At 45.7% G+C, this 21,959-nt stretch overlaps 1 protein-coding gene across 2 annotated transcripts in view; it reads right to left on the reverse strand.

Moving 5' to 3' along the window:
* Plxna4 (plexin A4) overlaps window positions 1-21,959 on the reverse strand; it is a 430,466-nt gene that overhangs the window by 206,016 nt on the left and 202,491 nt on the right. The window lies entirely within an intron of this gene.

The raw sequence follows: 21,959 nt of genomic DNA on the forward strand, positions 1-21,959 counted from the left end.
AGGATGATGGAGTCCATCGTGGCCTGTGGCCAGGGTAACAAGCAAAAAGCCTTTTTGAAAGCTCCTGTCCTTCATTGTGACCCAAGTTACCTTGAGTGAGTTCAGCCCAACAGCGTCAGTGGCACAGAAGGTACGGGAGTGTCAGGATAGGGACATTGTTCCCTCCGCCTCTCACCCCCTGTGGAGCAGGAAGGTGCCCCTCGTTGAAGCATGCAATGTCCCATACCCACTACTTTCTGAGCCTGGAAATGGTCGACACTGGCTTCTGCTAGCAAGAGCCAGATTCCACCCTCCCCCTCTCTGGGTTTTCGGCTGCCTCCTGCTGTCCTCTCTGTGACTTGTCCCATTCTGCACGTGATGAGCTTGATGTGGGTCCCCTCAGCTGCTCATCAAAACATGTCCATTTCTACCTCTGTCCTCTGAGCACTGTCATGTCACTACTCTGCACTACAATATAATTACGTGCCAAGAAAGAGAGCAGTTGAGATGTTACTTTTCAGCGGAAGGAGGGAACATTCGTATCTCCAAGCCACGCCAGCATTCTGGGTCAAAAGCCTCAGCAACACGTGGCACAGTGGAGAGACCTCCTTTCCCAGCAGAGAAACGAGGAGAGCTGCAGACCAGCAGGGCCCTGGAGCACCCAGCCTCAGCTCCCTCAGTGGAATTTGCTGATAATATATATTTCCCCCCACCAAAAGAATAAGGGCTAACAATTTATAGATGTTGCTGAAATATATGAATAAATGATGAATGAATGCAAATGTCTATTTGGCTAGGTCTTTCAAATAGCTCCTTTGGGGGATGGGTATAGGTATAAAAGTAGAAAATCCCATTCATGATCAGAGTTTTTAATAACCAACGAAATATAGGCTGTCAGGTCCAGATTTCTAACACATCAAGGGTGGTTACTTTGGCTACTATTAGAACTTCCAAAGCACTCAGAACTATACAGCATTGGTTAAATTGCTAAAGCAATCCTCCAAAGATTGTCATCAATCTCAGTAAATGAACAATTCTAAAAAAAATCATCTGGGTAATGGTGAACTATAACAATTTGGATACCCATGATTGCTTGTTACCCAGGCATTAAACATTAACACTTTGTTCTTGCTTATTTTTTGAGGTCAAGAAATCTCGAATTTACCCAGTGCACAGAGCTGTCCTGTAGAAAGCCATGCGCCATCTCACAAGCAGTTGAACAACAGCCTCATCTGCTCCATTATTATCGGTTAAAATTCTGCCCAATGAATGAACGAGTCAAGAAAAGGATCTATCAGAATAACGGGGAAGGAAATGATCAAATCCACGGTTCTGCTGTACATGAGTTCAGGTCAGCTCGCTGCTCTGGGAACTCCAGGGTCGTGTCCCCAAAAGCTCCTGGGGTGCACCAGCCAACCCTAGTGGCAACTTCCTCCCATAACCATGGCTACAGTATGCTGCTGGCAGGGTCTCAGGGGCTCCAAGTGCCTCGCCCCAAGAGAAAAATAGCACCAGCCTCACGAAAGAGCCCAGCTGGACCATAAATTGTACATTCAAAGATAAAGACACACATTTTCTCTCAGCTCAAAGGATTTCAGCATGGCACATTTGCCTCCCCTCTGCCGGGCCAGCGGGGCCGTTCACATGACTTCCCCGTCCCTCCACCTTTTCTCTTCTCCCGCTCTACCCCTTCCTCCTCTTTCCCCATCTGTTGAGTGAGCTCTAATTCCTGGTCACTGGAGCTGCATATCATTCCAGAGCTGGTACAGCAGGCTGTTTGTTGGGATGACCTTGAGATGACCCTGGTTCTGGGCTGTCTCAGCGCTGGGATAACCTTGTTCCCACAGACAGCTGTGGGCTAATGAGAAGCACTCAAGTTGAAGTCCGCAGATCCTGGTTCAGATATGGCTGCCTGTGTGACTTTGGACAAGTTGTTGGATGTCTCTGAGCCTCATAAAATAATGCTAACCTCATAGGGTGGCCACAAAGACTAAATGAAATGTCTCACAGTTTTAATTCCACTTAGCAGGCCTTACAGGCTACAAAGGATTCTCACATCGTTGGTTCACCTTGAGGGAAGCAGGTAAGTATTTTAACTCCGTGTTTTATGGAAAAAAAAATAAATAAAATAAATAACCCACCAAAGTTCAAAAATATTAAGTGATTTGCTAAGTCTGTAGTGAAGGATGTGGGAGTAAACCCAGGATTGCTATTTCGCTGTCCACTGCTAACTCCACATCTCTCACCAGAAACCAAATTCTGCAGCTAGAATTTTTTGGGAAGCTCTGCTTTCCAAGAAGGCATACAGCGATCAGAAAGCATGCATGGGTCTGTCCCTTTTTGACCACTCGACTTAGCCTATAAAATGTCTTGAACTTTGTGAAAAGACATGTCATCTTTTCTTTTTATTTTGTGCCTCAATGTCCCTTGTGGGTTCCCTGCAGTGGACTCAGCTGACCCTTTCCTATTGAAAAGAGTTTTTATTATGGAAGAAACTGAGCAAAGTCTTTTGTGATGTTTGGAGATGCATTGTGGGTAAATTACACTCACACCCATGCACACAGTTTGCTAGAAATAGGATGAATCCAAGCTCCTGGAGGAAGTGACTTTGCGGAGGTTCAGGAAGACTTTGATGAGCTGTGCATTCAGAGCATGGAATGAAAAGGTGAGGTGGTTTTGATGGTGCTATCGCTCGACAGTGAGATTGATCAGCAGTAAGAGGCTGGCATTAAAGGAAGGGTCAGAGAAAGACAGAAAACTGCATCCCTTTGTGAGCTTGGCAAACAGGATAAAATATAAATAACGAGGATGTTATCCCGAGTCCATTTTTCCCTTTTTTCTCTGATTACCACTTGAGATAATTAGCTAATACACAAGCCAAATAGAAACCCGCCTGGATTTTTCTTCCAGATCACTCCCACCCTCCTTGGTGGAACGACTTGGATTAAATAGCATCAAAAGCACCCTCTGCTGAATCCCCTCCCCGAAAAAGGAGATACAGAGAGCAAAGCCACGGCTCTCTTCCTTGTCTGCCCAGAGAGGTTACTGGGAAGAGCTCAAGGGCTGATGTGAGGCAGAAAGCTGGGATGCGTCTCCATGACAACCACCCAGGCCAAGGCCAGTTTCATCACCTGGATACTAAGCAAGACGCAAAATGAGGGTGTCTCTGTTGGGGAAGTTTGGACTGTTGCAAGCCTGAGCCTGTTTGAAGGCAGGTGTGTTGTGGGATGGGAGGAGAGGAACAAAGGATTCAGGACGAGGTCCAAGAAATGGAGCAAACCTAGGAAGAGGTGTTCCTGGTCGAGAGTTTTTGCTGCCCAAAGAAGTGTCCAAGATGACCAGGTAGGAAATGTTAGGTCTGGTGTTGAGTTTATCACCCACGTGGACAGGAGCTGTGCGCTCCTAGAGAAGTGCACAAACCACGCTGGGGGTCTAGGGAGGGAGGGCAGTTGCCCAGATCACAGAGACAGTGGAGGAGCCCAGGCCTGACCCATGCTCCCTGACTCCAACAGGGGCCATCTCTGGCTTTTCAACTGGTCTCAGTTTCCTTTTCCAGGAAGCACCTGCTCTTTTGAGGCACAGCTGCGCTTCATTTGTGTTCATTTTGACCAGATTTCCTTGAAGAGGACAGGGTCCAGGAGAGTTGACACTGTACGATTGGGTCACTTTTCTAGGGAATGGCTCTTCTGGGGCAGCTATGGGATACAGGATGAAAGAAGAGGGTCAAGTCTTATTTGCCCCCCCACCCCCAGATTTCTCTCAGGTTGGTGCTAGAGTCACGCTGCATGCTGCATGTGGTAGAGGTGTCCTGCACAGACCTGCCCTTCTCCCTGACCTGCCCACGGCTGCCTGGGTGAGAACTCTGGCTCCAGGAGTGGCTAACTTGATACTCTGGGCCTTGTTTTCCTCATCTTCACTCTAGGGATCCTAATAACGCCTACTCCCAAGGCAGTACATAGGCCTGAGATGTCCCTAGCACTTCTGCTGCCTCCTCGAAGGGAAGTCCTGACCAAGGACACTGTGTGCAAATCCAACAGCGCCTTAGTAAGTGAATGAAAGAAGGCTAGCCTCTGCTCACTCCACATCTGTTCTCTTCTGGCTCAGGGGTTCCCCAGTCTTTCCCACATTGTGACACAGAGAAAACCACGAACAGCACTTGCATCATGCCATCGTAAACTGGATTGGTCGTCTCCAACCACCAGCAAAAGGCCGTAGGAGCCCCCAGCTGCTTTTAGGAACCCAGGCTGCCTCCAGGCCTCCCTGGTGGCTCCAAGGGCTGCGGGGATCGATGTCTAGGTGCCCTGGAACCAAGAAAAGGCAAAGCAAGGGCGGACCAAAAATATGATGAGTAAGGTCCCAACCCCTGGTTCCAGGGACGTTCCAGACGCTAATTGGTTTAGGATCATCTGTACCAAACTCTGGAGACAAGGCCCTGGTGAATTTAGACCAATGGGAACCCACTTCTGGTCCTGGGGGTGGAGCCGTCCTCCTTAAATCTGGTTGCTATGCTACCCGAGGAAGGCAGAGTGACGACTGGGAGCTACCACGATGCCCACCACAGGCAGCAGTGCCAGGGAGAGGATACCCCAACGGGTGCCGGTTCCCAATTGTGAGGCCTTCCCTGTGTATACCTCTCGTTATAAGCAATTCCAATATGGCCCTGGGTTTGCTCATCTGTAAAACAGAAGTAGCGATCCAACCCCCCCCTCAAGCCTAAAAGATCCGGTGAGGACAATAATGAGCTGTCATGGTGAAGGGCCAAACATTTGAGCTTTTCTTGAAAGGTTTTAAAAATAAATAAATAAAAGGGTTATTTAGCTCTTTCCACCCTCTCTTAACAGCACCTTTCAACCCAGGAGCTGCCAACGAAGTCAGAAGCTGCAGCTATGTATAGAAATCACATCACTCATGACGGAAATAGAGGAGAGTGGCAACTCCCCCACTCCACTTAGAGAGAGCAGGGAGGGCAACAGGGTCCAGCCACAACAGGGAGCGGAGGCGTCCAGCGTCCATGGCGGGCTGCCTTGCCCAGGAGGTCGCCCAGGAAGGGCTACACCGTGGGTGCCCCCAGGAACTGCAGCATTTTTGTGATAGAAAGAGCCGCCTTGGGAGCATCTCATTCACACTCCTGGATGCAGTTTATCACGTTTGGAAAGGCCTCCAGGGGCAGGAAATTTGATAAATTCCCATTCCAATGTTTCACGACCCTGACAGCAGAGAAGCTCTTCCTAATAACTAAGCTACAGGCTGCTTCCTACAGTTTAAATGCACTTTTCCTTCTGATGTCCTTAGTGGAGATGGGGAACAGCTGGTCACCATCCTCCTCATAATAACCCCTCCTATGACTGAAGATGGTTATTATGTCACTCTTCACCTTTTACTTCTCCTGGATTAAAGAAAAAAAAAAAGCCAAAATCCAATTTCTTTACCTTGGCATCAAACACTCTTTTCCTTTGTCCCAACTCAATCCATCATCACCTCTTTTCTTTTTAAAATTATATTCTTTCTTCTGACCTTGTTAGAAGATGGATGGAGCACATATAAATACCATTCCCACAATCCCATCGTGATGGGGGCATACAAATCAGGAAGAGATGAAAGGAAGGAAATGAACTTGCGTGGTGCATGGACCCTGCTTCCCCAGGTCCTTTCAGCGAGTCTTTGCAACCTGGAGGATGTATTTCAACCTCAGCATCACAGAGATCTGGAAACTAGGATCCAGGATGCTTAAATGCTGCATTGAAGATAGTCTGGTTAATAATCTCCATATCTGAGATTTGAATTCAGGTCTAATGATTTAACGACTCACAGAAGAGTTTACATCAAGAGAGCCTTAACTTCATCCAGGGAAATGCAAATCAAAGCCACAGTAAGATTCCATTTCACACCTGCTGGGGTGATCCCCATAAAACTCAGGCAATAGCAAGTGCTGGCGAGGATGCAGAGAAAGTAGAATGGTCCTGCATTGCTAATGGGAATAAAAATGATTCAAAGGCTTTGAAAACAGTTTGCCATCTTTCTCAAATGGTCAAACAGATTTACTATATGATTCTGTGATTCCACTCCTTAACATATATCCAAGAGAAATAAAAATATCCATCCATGCAAAAACCTGCAGGTACATGTCCATAGTAGCAATATTCATAACTGCCAAAAAGTCCATCGATTGAGGCATGGGTAAATAAAATGTGGTACATCATGTGGTGGAATATTACTTGGCAATAAAAATAAAGTGCTGATCCCTGCTACAAAGTAGATGAATCTTGAAAGCATTAAGCTGAGTGAAAGAGACACAAAAGACCCTATATTAATTATATAATCTCATTGATACAGAATGTCCAGAATAGGCAAATCTATGAAGACTAAGTAGATTAGTGGTTTTCTAGGGCTGGGAGGCATGGGGGAGGGGGTTGTAGGGTAATATTTTAGGGATGTGGAATTTCTTTTTAGAGTCATGAAAATGTGCTAAAATTGATTGTGGTCATGGTTGTGCCACTCTGTGAATGTACTCAAAGTCATTGACACACAAAAGCCATTGAACTGTACTCTTCAAATAGGTTAATGGTATGGAATGTGAATTATATTTCATTAAAGTTGTTTTTCAAAATACACTCAATCTTGGGGCTGTGGATGTGGCTCAGTGGTAGAATACTCACCTGACATGCTTGAGGTCCTGGGTTCTATCCCCAGTACCACAAAAACAAAAAAAACAAACAAAAACACTTAATCCCCAAACTCTGCTTTTTAAATATTGAGGAATCTTTGCCTCCAAACTGAACCAAAGTTCCATAAGCAAGTCCTTGAATCAATCTCTGGACTGAGGTCCATAGCGGGGCACCCTGTCCTCTACAATGGTGAGCCATTGAGAATGCGGACAGTCAATTTCTCCATTTCTTCTGGAAGGAAGATCCAAGACCTAGGAGCGCATCCACGAGATAGGCCTCGAGGTCTCCCACATCCATCTTCCCCATTTCCATTGGAAGTACCTTGTGCAGGTTGATGTGAGTCAAGTGTAGGGCTGAGCCAGGACCAGGGGGTCCTGCACATTCCAGACCACATTCCTTCAGTAGCAGGAGCCCGAGGCTGTCAGGCAGGACCTGCTCTCTCCTTGCCTCTCCATCACCCCAGAGCTCCAGAGAAGAAGAAAGAGGAGGCAAAGAAAGGCAGGAAGAAAAGAGCATGCAGGGACCAGTTGGAAAATAAAAGGGGGCCAATTCCCTCTTATTAAGCCTGTTATTAGGCTGCGAATCAAATTAAACCACAGGGCTTTCCACTTACAGAGTGCTATTTTAAGGCTTATTAGACTATATTAGGATTGGCATACATTTCCACTGACATAATATCGGCCTTTAATTGGATTTAAGGGCGAGGAGGCTGCATTCAGCTGGAATAGGGCCCCTGCAAGGAGGAACTTGGTATTCTCCCCACAGCTTCCCCACTTCCCCTGCTGGCCGCCATCCGAGGGGCCAGGCAGCCCTGTAACCCGTTCAGACCCAAAACACAGCTGCTTTCCTCCTCCTCCTCCTCCTCTGAAAAACTGCCCAAAGCACACCCCTCTCTCACTTACGGGTGCCCGTGGCAGCCTGGCAGCCTTCCGGCTCTCAGGAGCTGCAGGAGCTTGCTGAGCTGTGGGTGCCCGCCCAGGTTGGGCAGCAGACTTCAGGCACCATTAGAGAGTCCCAGGAAAAGAGAGGCCTGCCTCACCTCTCCCGAATCCAGGCAGCTGTGGACGGAGAGGCTGATGGGCAGCAGAAGATGTTGGGGCTTTTCCTGGGGGCAGTGAGGAAGAGGGGGACTTGGGGTTGGAAACAGAGTTGGCCTTGATCTTCACCTTGAATCTCCTTCCCTCCTCTACCGTCTCAATCCTTGAATAACTCTCTGGGGGTAGTCAGGAGACTCTGAATCAGGAAGAAATGTAGGGAAGAATTCTCACATCGGAGGGGGAGGGTCCCGGACACCTGGACCTTACTTTGTCAATAGCAATGGCCCAGCCCATGGCTGCCACAGTCAGACAACCCGTGTGTGAATTCCTGCTCCACCACACACCGGCCACGTGCTCTGTGGGCAGAGTCCCCCTCTGTAAAACAGGGACACATTCTCCTCCTACTCAGGCCCCTTCTGAAACTAATTGGGAGGGTACCAGAAAAGGGGTGAGCAAGAGGCTTCATCACGTCGGCGCCTCCTCCCATCTCCTCTGCTTTACAAATTTCAAATATTTCTACGAAAAGGCACTGGAACAGCGACAGACGTCACCAATCAACCACGTTACCAAATAACGTTGGGATGAGAAATATCTTGGTACAGAGACAAGTATGTATGAAATATCACTTCCCAAAATATTGCTCAAACATGAAAAAAAAAATCCCAAATTCCCTAAGATTTTCCACTAATATATGTGAACATCGCCGGCTCCCATTGCCAAGATGCTTCTTGGCTCTACTTTGATGTCTTCCATTTCTACTGGTTTCCAGCTCTTCTGCCAGAGCCATGTGCTTGTTTATTTTTACTACATTTTTATGACGTTTCTGCTATAGCAATAAGTTTTGCATTATTAGTTTTATCAAATAACAGAATGTCTGGTGGGCTGGCTGAGATTTATTGGCCCCGATTTTATGGCTCCAGCCCAGAACACTTTGTGATTACTTTCAAAGTTGCTCTTCGCTCCCTTCTTAAATACGTGCTTCTGCCTTTATTAAATCACATCTGAGGGCTAATTGTTAGGGTATAAACTTAGCATCAGTGTGATGCCAATTGCTGTAATCTTATCATTATTACTTAATCACGGGTTTGCTTACTAGCTTCTACGCAACCCATGTGTGTCAGGAAAGTGCTTGTAAATCTAATATTTACAAGCTGAATCACTTTTCCTATTTACTAGGAAGTTTTTCCCCCCAGATACATATTATCGCACCTTAAAATGCCTAGGTGGCAAGTTTAGTTTATGTGGGATATTGAGTTTTCTGAAACGGTAGGAAAACCTTATTATAAAACCAAGAAAAAGAGACGAACGTGACCTCCTTGTGGCTTCTCCCACTGGTTCTTCTTTGACCCACTAAGTCGGTGAGGGACTCATTTCTAGCTCTGAGAGCAGTGACAGCATGCAGTCCCCCAGGTTATGAAGGGGGAAACTGAGGCCACAGGACCGGGAGCATCCCGCCCGCCCTGTGGCCAGCTTCCTGCCGTCCTGTCCCCTGCGGGGAAGGCCCTCATGGCCGGGCACCGAGTCTGTTGCTCTTTTACAGGGACTCGCCACCCCTGGGAGTCTGTGCTCTTTTCAAGTCAGATCTGTTTCCGAGCCCAGGGGTTTTTTCTCTCCCCCACCCCCAACACATGTCCTCAATGCTCACTGACCCCCAGAGAGTTCCACATCAGTAAGAGCGGGACCTCCTGGAATGTTCCCCCAAGGGGACATCAAAGGAGCAACTGTCCTGGTGGGTTTGGATTAATGGCATCTGAATCATTACAGACAGAGTCGTGCATGACTGAGAGCCCGGGGCACTGGCAGAGAGAGTACGCAGAGAGACTGTGTGTGTGTGTGTGTGTGTGTGTGTGTGTGTGTGTGTGTGTGTGTGCACCGAACCTGTGCATATTAAGGGAATCAATCAGTAATGAGTGCAAATCCACAAACACAGATTGCATCACGGTGAACTCGGGGTACTCACAACTTACCTAGTAGATTTTATTAGAAACCCACTGAGCTTTAAAAATCTTTTTAGGGCTCAGTTATCTAGAGTCGAAGCGCTGATGTTCACAAGTCTACTGCTATTCCACTGTAGCTCTTTTCCCATCGGGAATAGAACATCCCTGCGGCAGAGGGTGGTAGGCTGGAACCTTCAATAAAAATAACTTTTTGTCATAAAGCATCATCATCCTCCCCAGCACAGTTTAACACTGGCAGGTGGAGCTTCCTGGAAGGGGCAGGCTGTGGCCTGGCAAATGGTCTCGTGGACGTCTGTACACGTGTGTGTTTGTCCTCTGCAGATGGTGGTTATTAATCCGGGCGAGGAAAGCTCTTGGAGAGAGATTCTTTTTCTTCAAAAAGGAGGATGTCCTAGCTCCTCCCTCTGCTTAGCAACCAGCATATACAGTTGTAGCAAAGGCAGGGAATTAGATGAGTGTCCCTCAGTTCTGCAGAGGCCCTCTGGGAGGTGACTTGCTGACAGCCCGAGGTACCCGAGGCCCTTTTCAGCACCCGTGTGGTTCTGGGGTGAAGGAGTCCTGCAAACATGATTGCAACAAGATCCGGCAAAGGCACCGCCCCCTCTGCTGGACTGGGTTTGGGTTTGGTTTAGCGTCTGAGCAGTCTCTCCTTTGGGAACCCTCTGTCATGGGAGGTCTCAGTGGCAGCAGGACCAAGTGTCCCCACCCTGTCAGCAAAAGAGCCAGGCTCTCCCCTTCCTGCCTCTGCAATCAGGGCCTGTCCTGCTCCACGAGGTCTTGCTTCTGAGACTTCTGCTGTCCAGCAGGTGATGCCAGGGAAGGATGTTAGACACCCAGGACAGCGGTGCTCCCAGCAGGGAGGCACTTCCTGCTAGAACAAGGCTTGTCACACTCCTGGCCGCCCGAGGGCTCCTATTCCTGTTCTCGGTCCCAGTCTGCCCCGCCAACTACCCATCTATTCTGAGAGCACTGATGTTCTTCCTGTAAATTCCACTGGTGATTAGGATGACCTGGTTGGTCTCTGTTCTTGTAACGGAGACATCCACAGATACATCTCCAAGACAGCTGACGTCAGATTTCATCAGCTGAAGGGGCGAGCCCCACTGGCTGTGAGCTAGAAACACACCCATTGCCATCCCTACTTCCATCAAACACCAGGACCCATGAGACCCTCAGGTGCTGGGCAGACGCTCTCGCTCATTTGCTTAGTGTGAGTCTAGCCGTGACTGCATGACTAGCTCTTTCCTAGTGCCCGGGGCCACACACAAGTAAGAGAACCCCCTGCTCTTCTGTGGTTTCTACCCAGGCAATCACAAACAGGCATGTAAACACCCATGGCTATACCTAGGAAGGGAGGGAAGGTGACAGGGTGAGAGGAGTGGAGATCCCCTGAGGCCAGAGGTGAATTGCGTTTCCAGAAGGAGGCATGGTCTCAGTCCGTTTTCTGCTGCTATAACAGAGTACCAGAGACTGGGTAATGTATAAAGAAAAAGATTTCTCACCATATGAAGGGCTGGGGAGTTCAACAAAGTCACTCACACAAGAACTAGCCCACTCTCTAATGATGACATGAACCCATTTAAGAAGTCAGGGCCTCCATGATTTAATCCCTTCTCAAAGGTCTCAGGTCTTCATGTGGTTACAGTGGCAATTAAATTTCAGCACAAGTTTTGGCAGAGACAGTCAAACCACAGCAAAGGGATGATCACTTTGTGGAATGGAAGAGTAGGTAGGAAGACACCATCTTGTTAATTGCTAGAGTAGCAGGTTGGTAAAGTAGGAGAGGGCCAGAGAATGGCCCTGTCAGCAGCAGACAGTAAATGTTGGTTGAGGGGCCAGGGAGACGGCCTCCGTGGTAGGCAAACACAGGTAGAGCTCTTGATGCTCCTTTGGAACATGCACTAATGGAATTGAGATGTCGGTTTTCAAAGAACCACTTGAGAAAGCAAAAGCCCTTTACTAAGAGTGAGTGGAGATATTTCCAGCCAGACTTTCTTAGAAGCTCTGACACATTGTTGAAGAATCAGGGTTCCATTTTCCTTCCCACTGTGCCTCCCTGTCCTTCTACCCTGGTGCTCAACTATGGAGAGCCAGGAGCTCAGACACGGCTGTTTGTATAAATGGTGAAGTTGGGTTTATAGCAATTTAATCAGCGGCATTAATAATGTCACCTCAGCTTAATGATACCAATTATAACCACGGTAAACATCGCCAAGCAGCTTATAAACAGTGATATTAAAGATGAACTTCCTGCATTCGGTCAGCACTGTTGTTAGGAAACAAAAATTGAAGGGTGCATGTTTTGAATATCCCCACATTCTCAGTCCTACTCAGAAAAAACAGCTCCTACAAGGGCACACCCTTGCATGGTGTTTTAGTCCGCTTTTTCACTGTGGTGACTAAAGGACCCTACCAGAACAAGCGTAGAGGAGGAAAAGTTTATTTGGGGGCTCAAGGTTTCAGAGATCTTGGTCCACAGACAGCTGGTTCCATTCCTGGGGCTCAAGGTGAGGCTGAACATCATGGCGGAAGATGTGGTGGAAGGGAGCGGCTTACAGGTCATCAGGAAGCAGAGAGACTCCACTTGCCAGATACAAATATATATCCCAAAGCTACACCCCCAATTACCCACCTCCTGCAGCCACACCCTACTGCCTTCAGTGGCCACTCAATTAATCCCATTGGGTGATTGATTCATTGATTGGGCTAAGGCTTTCATAACCCAATCATTTCTTCTCTAAACCTTCTTGAATTAGCTCATGTGTGAGCTGTTGGGGGACACCTCACATCCAAACCACAGCATATGGAGAATCTTGCTCCTCTCTTCGGGAGCCATGGTCATTTCTGAAGGACAGACCTAAGGTCACTGATGTTGGCCGTGACAGAAGACCAGGGTAGGAATTTTGCAGAAGTGATCACCCTGGAATGAGGACGCAGGTGGCTCATCATGCTGGCCCAGAAATAAGGCTTCCATGTCCTAAACAAGTTCTGAAAAGTCCAGGGGAAAGCCAAAGGAACTTTTAAAGGTCTGATAGAGGACCAATTCTGGAGGCAGAATTAAACAAGAACTCTTTCTCTCTGTGTGGGCTCTCGTAAGAATGATGGGAAGTGATCTTCCTTCTTTGAGGCAAAAATATGTTTTAGGGAAGAAAAATGTCCCATGAGGGATTCACCTTGGAGAATGAGGAAGACAGGGGCACAGTGCCTGGGGGGAGGGGACTCCTGCAGAAGGGGACCACTGATTCCCAAGGGGTTCACAGTAGAGATAGCAGGTGTTACTTGGGAACAATGTGGCATCCAACTGAACAGGTGGATGTCAGGTAAAGAATGTGGGTCAGCCAGAAGTTTCTTCCACAAACAAGAGCCCATCACAGAGACACTTCCATCTAAAAACCCAAGAGTTTCTCAATCTATTGCATGGTAGCCATAGGAAAATGGCCATCTTAGTGGAGCCCGTGGGGTGAACAGAGGCGGCTCTGGTGAGCCAGACCTGCGCAGTTGAGGGCTGTGCACATACCTGTGATCCATCTATAGTACACTGAATGCCAAGCTCTGTGGCCTGCACTCTCCCTGAGAGTTCTCTTTTATTCCCATCCTTCTCACCTCCAAAATTTTCTTTCAACCTCTTTCGTGGTCAGGAGTATCATGGAAAATCACTCTTGTCCAGGATCCCAGCCAAATGGAAGGACCAATTCATAGAGTCTTTGTAAATAGTGCCTCTTGGGGTTGTGCTGTGGCTCAGCCCTAAATTCACCTCCAGTTTGGAATCTCAGGCGACCCACAGAGCAAAATCCCTGCACTTTGGTGTGTGTCACTCTACTGGGTTGCCATGAAGACAGGATCAGACAGAGCTCCCCTAATCCATCTCAGGCATGCGGGGCAGGTGCTGAGGGTGGGGGGAAACCTCAGAACTCTTCCCAAGAAGAATTAAGGGCTGTACCTCTCCCTCTTCATTCCATTTCCAGGAAGCCAGCCGGCCTTCTCTTTGCTTCTACCACGGACTTTCTTTGCAGCCCAACCTCCCCGATGACAGCAGGCTCTTCAGGGGGAGTTTACTGCAGGGTTTGGAAATTGCGTTGTGTGTTTTTATAGATTTGCACGTACGCCCAGTGGTCTTAGAACTCTGCAGGCAACTCTAATAAATACATAACAGTGCTGGGCGCAGCCCAAGTTAAAGGATTTTGTTAAGCCAAAGTCAGAGAAAGGAATTACAGGGAAATGCATACCAGAAAGCAGGAGGCTGCGGGATGCAGAACACTCCATTCCCGGGAAAGGACGATAATATATTTTTCCCCAGCCAGTGGGTCTCGGTGGAGATGAGGATTTGTGAACAAGATTCCAATTCCACTGCCACCACTAACTTGTTTTTTAGAGTCCAAAACAAAGTCTTTCTGTGGCTGCATCTATGGGGCATCTACCATCTGGAAGGGAACTGAGAAATTTAATTGCCCAGATATTTTGAAATACATAAATCCCTTTTTTCCTCCACTTTCAATTCAACCCAGATGTGTGGCATCTGTAGAGAGTGTCTGTGATTCATGTTTTTCATGTGAAATTGGGGAGGGGGATGCTCAAGTTCAATGTCTCCAAGAGAAGCCTCCCCCACTAACAGGTGATCCTGAAACCATGTACGCACATTCTTTGGGAAAAACGAGATGTCTAGAAAAAGTGTGGGGTGCAGTGGTGCACGTCTCTAATCCCAGAGACTCAGGAGGCTTAGGTAGTAAGATTGCAAGTTCAAGGCCAGCCTCAGCAACTTAGTAAGGTCCTAAGTAACTCAGTGAGACCCTGTCTCAAAATAAAGAAAAAAATTAAAAGGGCTAGGGATGTGGCTCATTGGTGAAGTTCCCCTGGGTTTAATATCCAATATCAATACCAAAAACAAAAAAATAGAAAAAGTATCCCTGGTATACCTATGTAGCAGCAGGATCTCTAAATATAGTAGCAATTGGCCAAATAATTTGGAGGAGCACGTTGGTTGGTGGGAAAGAAACCTGAGTGAGGAAATGACTATGTTTCATTAAATTTTCTGGAAGTAATTAGCCATGTAGGATCTTCGGGTAGGGCAGTTGTGAGGTTCCAGGTCATTATTTACTCACAGTTAATTTCTTAATGCATGCATTCATTCAACAAATATTAATTTGGTGCCACTATATGACAGGAAGTCTGGTAGGTGCTAAGAATAAAGGGAGAAAAACAAACTTTTGGGAAAAAACATTAACAAGTGAGTATTTAATTATGACTGTGGCTGTTCTGAGGAGAAAAGAAGGGAGATATGGCCCCTGGTTGAGGGGCACAGTCTCATCAGTATGGCCAGGTGGGCTTCCCCCAGGACAGGGCACGGCAGTGAACTTGAGTGGGGGGAGCAGGGAAAGCCATCAGGATCTTGTGGGCCACCTAAGGAGCATTTAATTTTTACTATGAACACGGAAAGTATCCACTGAAGGGCTTAGAACAAACACCCAATTTGAAAGATGTGGGGTCTAGGCCCAGCTCGCTGCTTAACTAGCCACCTGGGCCCTGAAGGTATCAGCCCCAACCCCCACCCCAGACTCAGTTTTCTCATCTGTAAAAGAGTAAAAGAGACAGACTCATGTTTAGATCTGGAAGTGCTGAGGGCCATTACCAAGTAGGAATGACGCATCGAAATTTCCTTGCCAAGCGTACCCCATGCTGCTTAGAGGACATTTGATGGGACATTGCATGCATGCTTTAATGAGGTGACCTTGCTCAAGGACCTAGGCAGATCCGGGTTTAGAGCTGATCAGGTTTGAGGAAGTAACCGGCTCCTTGAGTTTAAGGCGTTGCCAGTTTAAGATAATGGGTTTTAGGGAAGTTGGCGGTTGAAGATTATTGCTGGGATTAGGGTGTTCCTGCTGCTTGTTCCCGTTGAGTTCTCGTGAGATTAAAAATGGGATTTGGAGAGAGCCTCGTGGGGTAGGTGAATTGTGCGGGCAGACTGCAGAACGCGTTTGCCCCTGGACCTGTGTGGAGGTGGTGTGAGAGCTGGAATAAAGAATTGCTGTTTGAACCTACAAAGCTGTGAGTGCCTCGTGATTCTGGTGCCAAGCCGAGACATTGGCTTTGGCCATTTGGTGGCCCGTACTTGGGATGTCTGAAGCTTGGGGGTAAGTGAATTTGCTCGATCCTGAAGGAGAGCAAAAAAAAAAAATGGGTGACCATTTCAAAAAACAACGCGTTCTTGTTTTGATTTATTTTGTTTTTATTTCAAGTTGCCTGTTCCTAGAACTTTCTCAGGCAAACTGGGGAAAATGGTTGACTCAAGGTTTGAATTTGTTCGCCTCTGAGGAAGAGAAATTGTTAGAGGAAGGAGGCACCCGAGTAAGACCAAGAACAGCTAGGGCATATGTTGATACAATACAAAAATGTAGCCCATGGCTTTTTAAAGACGGGTTATTAAGTATATCAATGGGACCATCATGGTATCCTGTAGAAGGATTTATCTTCAACAAGAAAGAGATGGCTAGTTCTGTTTACTATACTTGTCTAAGATCTTGGTTTTTAGAGACATCTGATTAATTTGAAAAGCTACAGTGTTAAAATATCAACCACTAAATATGAAATCAAGTACTCTTTACTTATTAAGTTCCATAAGGTAATATATTTAAACATTATGTGTGTTTTCATAAATTGGTGAATGGAAAAAGGTTTAATATTGCTTTGGTCTGTGTCTTTGCTGAAACAAGGTTACTAAGTGTTAAGATTCTATCATGTGTAATTTATATACAAAGAGTATAAGAAGTTTCAGTTGGGTTTCAATTACAGTATAATAGTACCTTAGAAAACATAAAAGTATTTCATCTTATTAAAGTGGAGTAATTTTATAAGGGTTGTTTCAGAATGTGATTTTATAAAAAGCGTTAACGGTTAAAAAAGGGATATAAAAAGGTTCAAGATGTGGAAATATATTTTAATATAAAAGGTTAAAGGTTAAATAAATGTTTCTAGATGAGATAATCTCTGTATGGTAAAGTAAAAAGTTGTAAATGCCATTTAAAAAGATTTTGAGGAAACTAGACTTACTTTATAAGCTTGAGAAAAGAAGAAAGAAAAAAAAGGTATTTGTACATGGCAGATTGAGACAAAGCTTCTTAATGGAGCTAAAAAAAAAAAAAAGCCTTTGGTTGAAGGGCAGCCATGTAAACTAACATTAAGCGATTTAAACAGAATCTAAGCCTCGTTTAAAAGAATAAAGCGGTAGGTGGTGAAAAAGTACATTTAAAAGTACAGTATAGGTGATAATTAAAAGGCTTTAAAAGGTTAAATTGAAGGTGGTCGAGATACCTTCATGGCGGATAAAAGATTGCTTTACTCATCAAACTATTAACTATTAAAATATATTTATTAAACTAAAAAGAGGGAGATGAAATAATCTTTGTGAGGTAAAGTAAAAGGTTGTAAAATGTCTAAATAAGTTGCAAAAGGGTTTAAAAGGTCAAATTGAAGGTGGTTAAGATGCCTTCATGACGGAGAAAAAAATATAACCTATGAAAATGGGAAGATAATAAGAAAAAAGATTTAGATAAAGAAGATTAAAAATTTGAAGTGGAAAACTTCAAAAACAGAAGTACAGGAAGGTAAAAAAAGAGAGAAGATGTAGAAAGATAAAAAAGATATAGGAAGATAAAAAAGATGTAGAAAGACAAGAATTTTAAACCCACAAAATAGGAAACAAAAGAAAACTAGGAGACAAGAAAGCAACTAAGGGTAAATATAAAAACCTTAGAAGAAAAGTAGAAGATAGAAATAAGATAGAAAATGGTTAAAAATGTCAAGTAAAGGTATTTCAGATAGAAAATACAAAAGGCTAAGACAACTATGGTTTAAAACCACATCTAAAAATTAAAAGGACTAAAGTAATTTTAAAAACTAAGGAAAAATGCTTTTGAAAGACTTAAATTTAAAAGGATCTTAAAGGGGTATATATCCCCCAAAGATAAACTTAAAATAACCCTTTTTTTACTCTAAACTTTCTAAATTTGGATTCATCATGACTTAGTGCTGCGGAAAGACATATGTATCCGAAAAATGTACATAAGCCTAAGGTACTTTGGAAAGATATTCTAACAGGACAATGGAAAGGTCCCGACCCAGTTATTGTCTGGAGTCGGGGTTCCGTTTGTGTGTTCCCACAGGGAGAACAGCAGCCGATTTGGATTCCAGAGAGGTTAACCAAAACAATTTCTACAGAAAAAGAAGATGATTTGACTGAAATCCATAACAGCTGAAATCCAGAGCTCCAGCTTGGCTATTCTTACATCTGCGACAGTGATTAACCACGGTGCCTTTTTTCAATATCTATTTTATTATTGCATTTTTCCCACATCATAAAGTTCTATTTTATTTTTTGAGCTCATACAAACCTAGGTTAATGTTTTTCTGATCAGTTTTGTTTTTTGACTGTGTTTTATTTTTTGACTGGAGTTTTTAAACATTGCAATGGAGATTTTACCTAGGTAAAGCTATTTTACCTAGGTAAAGCTACAAGGCCGTTATTATTGTCTTATGTGTTGTATGTTATGTCTGCACTGTTTTGTGTTGCATGTCAGTATGTGTGTATGTCCATATGAGGAGCGCTCATGAAAAAATGGATCCGAATTTTCTTTTTTTTTTTTTTTATTCACGTGATTTAAGTGGTTTAATCTAATTAGGTAAACAGCTGTTAATGATTGTTTTCAAAGGTGGTTAATAGATCTGTTTGCTTACTATTGTTTTTAAAGGTGATTAACAGATCTGTTTGTTTACTTTCACTTTTCCTTTTCATTATATTTAATAATTCTGTTCAGGATAATGTCTCTTTAACATCATTACCAGAATTCCCATCTCCATCCCAGTGCCGGTGAAGACTAAGAAAACCAAACTACAGCTTCTATGATAGCTACCACAGGAAACTGTATAAACTGATGCATCAATGAATATAACTCAACAAGTAATGCTCAATCAAGGACTTGATTTACTTTGGGAGGAAATGGACATATTGATAGACTCCTCCGATTTGAACTGCCTGCAGAACTTGCCTGGACTATTTATCAGTTGCATGCATTGTGAACTATCGTCTGGTGCAGTGAATTGTGGTACTGCTGGCATATTTTTGCTGATGGTGTCACCAGTGATGCAATTTCCTTGCCAGCGCACCCCATGTTAATTGTGGTAATGCTGGCATCTTTGCTGATGGTGTCACCAGTGATGCAATTTTTCCAAAGGAGCCGTCAATTGGCTTGGTGTCGTGGCATTTCTGTATCTTCCTCCCTTCTACTAGTGATGGTCTAAAATTTGGGGGCCAACAGAGGTGAGGCAAGAACCTCACCCCCCCACTGGCACCAAGGTTAAATTTGGGGGCCAACAGAGGTGAGGCAAGAACCTCACCCCCCCACTGGTGCTTAGGCCTATCCACAAGCATGGCTGAATGCTGGACCGGTAGTCAGCGACGGGTTGATCTGATTGCAGTGGATTCAACCTAAGACAGGGGACTGACGCCTAGAGGTCAGTTCATCCGATGACGGGTAAGAACCATATGTTGAATTGGACAACCTACCAGGCACGGTCCTAAGCCGCATTGCTTGTTGTTTAATTAATCAGAAGGGGGGAGATGCTGAGGGCCATTACCAAGTAGGAATGACGCATCGAAATTTCCTTGCCAAGCGTACCCCATGCTGCTTAGAGGACATTTGATGGGACATTGCATGCATGCTTTAATGAGGTGACCTTGCTCAAGGACCTAGGCAGATCCGGGTTTAGAGCTGATCAGGTTTGAGGAAGTAACCGGCTCCTTGAGTTTAAGGCGTTGCCAGTTTAAGATAATGGGTTTTAGGGAAGTTGGCGGTTGAAGATTATTGCTGGGATTAGGGTGTTCCTGCTGCTTGTTCCCGTTGAGTTCTCGTGAGATTAAAATGGGATTTTGGAGAGAGCCTCGTGGGGTAGGTGAATTGTGCGGGCAGACTGCAGAACGCGTTTGCCCCTGGACCTGTGTGGAGGTGGTGTGAGAGCTGGAATAAAGAATTGCTGTTTGAACCTACAAAGCTGTGAGTGCCTCGTGATTCTGGTGCCAAGCCGAGACATTGGCTTTGGCCATGGAAGGATGCCTGTTTTTTGTTTTTTTTTTTAAGTCCATTTCAGAAGGAAAATAATGAAGGTTTCTAATACCTGTTCTATCTGATGCATTTGATTGTGGAGGTGATCAGAAGAAACAGTGAACCAAGACGTTTGGTAAAACAAAGGAAAATTGATACCTAAGAATTTTATTATTATTATTTCTGATGTCTTCCATCCTCAAACATTTCAGAGTCCCTGAGAGGAAGACAGAGACAGAAGTGGGTTATGCCTGCTTAGGTATTTGATGTGCACGTCTGTCTGTGCATCTGTATACTTATCTCATTATCTAGAGTAGAGAGAGAGGATGGGTGTGTGTGGGGGGGAGACAGGGCCACGTACTGCAGTTCTAAGGACTTATTTGTAATGGGGGGGGACAATCCTGAAAAATACCTATCCCCCCGGGAGCAGTGACCTAATCAAGATGTATAATTGCCTGCCTTATCTAAATGAATGCATCATTTGAGAGACAGTAATGGGCCTCGGTGTGGTTTCCATTGCAGATAGTTCTCAATTGCTATTGAGTTCTCATTTGCCATGGAGTTCATCTGCTGAAGGGTAATTATAATGTTTAACAAATATATTCCCTTTAGAGACCTGATGTGAAAGACAACATCCCTTCTCTCATCCAATCAAATGGCACAGCTCTCAGGACCGTGGCTGCAGAGCCGGGAAGCGTGGGCATTTCCACTTCCTAGCTCAATGCCTTTCATCAGGACAACATGGAGAACTGTGGTCTCAGGGGATGGGTGAGACTGCAAGGTCAGGACCTCCAGTGAGGCTGGTCCCTCACCCACGCACATGCCCACTGTCTCTCAGGACTTGCTGACGAATTCCAAGAAAGCTTGAAAGAATATGCCCAGATGTGCCATCACGTATCGTATCCCCGCACATCCCGGTCCCAGCCATCCTTCCTTCCTCAGCCCACCAAGACAAAGGTGGTGCTCACCTGAAGGTACACACAGAAGCTGTGCATTTACTCTGCAAGGGTACGGGGCTACCAAAAAATAAAGACCCCAATGGGTCCCTTCTGCAGCAGGCATATGGAAAATTCACGACAAGCCTGGCAGTGGCCTGGGAGCTGAATGATGAGTGCCACTGCCCTCAGTCGAAAGAAAAGAAAAAATTAATAATGGATGGACTTGGAAGAAGAGGTCCCAAACCCTCTACAGAGTTGTTGTGGCCAGTCTCTGTCCATCAAAGGATGACGCAGAGACTTGCTTGTGGAGAGGCAGAGTGAGTGCTACCCTCTAAGGGGGGCCGGCTGTAGCAACGCAGGCCAGCACATCTATCCTTGTCTCACCCCACTCCCATCCCTATCCCCAGGTTGGTCTACCAGATGTACTCAGCTTGAGGACAGGGCCACATGTGCCCTATGCACTCGCATCCCTGGTGGCCGGCCCTAGTCCTAACGGCCCTGTCTGAATAAACATTTGCGGACTGGATGTCAAATGGAACAAAGAAATGAGTAAAACCTATTGTCCATGGCCAGATGCCTGCCCTTCTGTTTCAAGATGCTGACATTCACAGCGGTCCTCCATGTCATCCCCTTTCCCAAGGACTCAGCCACAGTGAGGCCCAGGGGTGATTGCTGCGACACTCTAGATACAAAGTCATGGTGTACCTTCATGAAAAACTGAGAAGAGCTGGGAGAGAGATGCCTAAGGCAGAGATGACAGCCATGGGGACCGCTCGCAGTGCCTGCTCCAGTGGCCACCAGGGGCCCACCATGCCTGGGGTGAGCACTCGCCACTTTGAGCCCAGGGATCCACCTGTGTTGCCACGGCAGGTACCACAGGGGCTCACAGAAGTGATGGATGGATTGATTAGTTTATTGGGCCTTTTATTTATCATGACTAGCGTGATGGATGGAATTTAGTAGAGGGGGAAGGAGAGTGGGGACAATTGGGTTTGGAGAGCCGTCCGTCAGCTGCAGAGTGGCTGAGCCAGCATCCAGTTATTAGCTCAGAAAATAAAATTTCTCTCCCGTCATCACTTTCTCCTTTGTTGGAAAGATATTTTCTCCCACCCACATTAATAAAATACAATAATAAAAAAATACGGCCACTGAGGAGGAAGAAGGACGGGTTGGAGCAGGAAGGACGCCAGGGATTTGTTTAACTGAATCATTTCTGTGCCTCCTTGAACACTTTGATTAAAGCCAGGGGACCCCAATCAAAGCCACTGAAAGGAAATAAAAAGATGTCTGA

This window comes from Ictidomys tridecemlineatus, chromosome 2 (genome assembly GCF_052094955.1).
Source record: "Ictidomys tridecemlineatus isolate mIctTri1 chromosome 2, mIctTri1.hap1, whole genome shotgun sequence".
Lineage (NCBI taxonomy): Eukaryota > Metazoa > Chordata > Mammalia > Rodentia > Sciuridae > Ictidomys > Ictidomys tridecemlineatus.